The sequence below is a fragment of the Schistocerca serialis genome, chromosome 9 (genome assembly GCF_023864345.2).
Source record: "Schistocerca serialis cubense isolate TAMUIC-IGC-003099 chromosome 9, iqSchSeri2.2, whole genome shotgun sequence".
In the NCBI taxonomy this organism is placed as follows: domain Eukaryota; kingdom Metazoa; phylum Arthropoda; class Insecta; order Orthoptera; family Acrididae; genus Schistocerca; species Schistocerca serialis.
The window spans coordinates 430,181,793-430,185,099 of record NC_064646.1 but is presented as its reverse complement, the minus strand read 5'-3'; positions in this window follow the sequence as shown (position 1 = coordinate 430,185,099).

Below are 3,307 nucleotides of genomic sequence, written 5' to 3'. Positions count from 1 at the left end.
GGTTCTGGCGCTGCAGTCCGGAACCGCGGGACTACTACGGTCGCAAGTTCGAATCCTGCCTCGTGCATTGGTGTGTGTGATGTCCTTAGGTTAGTTTGGTTTAGGTAGTTCTAAGTTCTAGGGGACTTATGACCTAAGATGTTGAGTCCCATAGTGCTCAGGGCCATTTTCGTCTTGATGCGATTGACGGGCATACTAGAGACACTGCCCAAAACGTCTGTGAAAAGCTTCGTCGGATTTTCACAGTGGTTTCCATATCGCGACCTATCGTTCCTCACTTTCAGAATAGCACTCGTAATTCATCATAATTCATACAATTTGTCCGAAATATTTATAAATTACATACAAAAACCTTCCTCGTGAATCAGTACATCTATTAGTGAAAACCAGATCAAAATCCATACAGTATTTGAGATTAGCATGCATATACAAACGGATGCAAGGAAGTGACTTCGACTAATGCATTTTGAGTTATCTCATAAAGGGTAAATAATGACAGTATTTTAAACTTTTAAATTCTGACAGTACTTACGCAAAATATTGAAATCAAAGCCGTTAGATAAGCAGCTGCAGCTGGTACTCTGTTCAATTTTCCATGTTCAAGGAAAGTCATTCAGCAACATATAGTGAGTGAACTGAAAGTTGTCATTACTGGCAGCAAGTTGTATGAGCTCATTCTACGATTCGATTGTGTTCTTGAACTGAAGCCGTGTTTCCGAGTCATTCAGATGCACAATAATTGTGATTACGCGATCAGAGTGTGGTGTTCTGTTACAGCTGGAACTTCATGTGAGGTCAGAACAATCCATCGACAAATCCACCTCCATAGTACATTGCAAAGGAAGTCATGCAGGCATCCCACATTGTCTTTACACCTGAGTTTGAGGCTGAAACTGATGACAGTTGTACTTGACAGATAGATTAGCGCAGCCCTCGGATGCAGATAATTTGCTGACAAGCATTTCATTAGAGCCACACGTATGTGCTCTTATCAAGCACGTACATTAATCTAGAGTTTCTCAGGATGTCGTATATCAGCAGCAAAGGAAATGCTTAAATTTATCATTAGGCAGAATTCGTTATCTGTGTACACAGCCTGAGAACCGGTGGGTAAGGACGTGACGCCTACAGCGGAAAAGATTACGTACGTGATTGAAATAGAAACAAGGAAACGGGCAGAAAGAGATCTGTGCATGAACTGAGAAATGATTGTAGCTCATAACTGCCTCAATATAAATAAAACTTTAAGAAGCTCACAATCATGAACAGTGTACGAGTGAGCACAAATTACAAATGATTCTATTTATCTGATTATACCACCCGTTCCTTACACACACTACATACTCGTGATGCCGTATACAAATGTGTATAGTATAGCGGCATAGTGGGTTTACGGGAATCATTACAGTAGCTTAATAACAGTCACTGAAGTGACCTGGATTCCCTGAAATTATTGGTTCTCATTTTTTGACACCACCATTCAGTCAACTCATGGCAGCCATTATCTTTTAGCTATGGGTATGTAAGCGACACAATGCTTACCTAATACTTTCCAAAACGTCACACATAAAAACGGGACATTCCGGTGCTCATACCTCGGGTCCTGTTGGTGATAAAAAGATAGGATGGAGTGTTTTGGATAGCAACTTGGCCAGGTATCATTTGTACACCGAACAGAAGGATTGGCTTAGTGTTACTATCCTACATTACAGGGTCAAAACATGAACATTATACACTTCCTCCCGCTTAGGCAAATGGATCAAATCCATTTGTTCTTTTTGCAGTTAATGTGGTCTAGGCATGACTTAATAAGACTTGCGAGGTCACGATTAGTTCATGGATGGTTCCTCTGGAAAAGGGATTTTTTACTATATTTTCACCGTCAACAGCAGACCAAAACCCAACCGAGCATTTCAGGACTCGTAGGCAAAGAAAGCGGCCGAAATTTTTACGATATATTTCTAAGATTCCGATCCTCGATCAGTCTTGAATATTCTTTTGATATCGTTGTCCTTTTACTGGATACAGAGGTTCATAGTTACCCTACTTCTAGAAATAAAATCCGATATGAGAAGAAATCTAAATAATAAATAACAGCAGTAAACTGATAACATTTTAACAATACATTCTCTTGCGAGTTATCCAGAAGAGCAGCCTCCCCGTTTTCAAAACATTTTATGTGTTCACGAGAAACACTCAAAAAAATTTTTTTTTGGGTACCAAAACCAAACCCCAGATTCTAAGACATATCCACAGAAAATGGCTGCAATTTTTACGATGTATTCCTAAGATTCCTATATAGAAAACATTGAAAGTTTTCTTCATATCTTTATCCGTTTCCGAGATACAGAGGTCCAAATTTACCCTACCTGTACACCTAAAATATATACGTAAAATCCGGTTTTTGGCGAAAATGTTGTTTATAAAGTGACGTAGCTCGGAGAAATGCGCTGTAAAAGTATTTCCTTTATCACCTGAGCAGCTCATGTTGTAGTACTGAAGCACATGCGAATTTTTGTTTATTTTATTTATTTATTTATTGCAGAATCCGGTCTGAGGCGTAAAATTAGTTTTACGTTACTTCAGTTTCACCTAAGTAAACATTCAAAATTTTTCTGACAAGTACATTTCTTTTCATATTAGATACATGCCCCGCGGCAGCAGGGGAAAGAAGGGAACCAGAGGAAAAATGCTGCTGTTTGAATACAAAGAATGAGTGTGTTCTGTCTATTTGAAATATTGTGAAAAGTGGGGTACCTGCTGCCTCTTTGTGCCTTCCTCAGCACCTTTAAAAAAATTCCAAAAACTTTCGCTTGGGAACGTAATCGTAATTTTATATTCTGAGAGAGAAGAAGGCAATGGCAGTGCCAAAGAGACGGAAATGTAATAAATATGGAGGATAGTAGACAGTAGTTGTGTTATAAAGACAGCGAAGAGACAATAACTGTATGAGAGAAAGAGAGGGTCACAGTGGTTTCGTAACCAAGCAATTTATCTGAACATGTTAGTGACTCAAATTGCCACTTTCTAGTAGTCTCCGGCTATTAAAATTCCTTTAAATGCTTTGGATGGGATGTTTAGATGGCCTCTACGGAATTAATCCACAAAAGCACACTATTTTTGTTCGCAACAGTGGAAGCCCGTGCAAGATTTGTTTATATCATATGGCATCAGTTGACTGTATTCTTCCGTTCTCAAACAAATCAGTGCCTGGTACTCAAAATAATTAATTACGACATTCGCTGCATCGATTCCAGTGTTTCTTTCCCAACACCAGATGTTTGCCTAACAGTCACTTTTTGGTTTC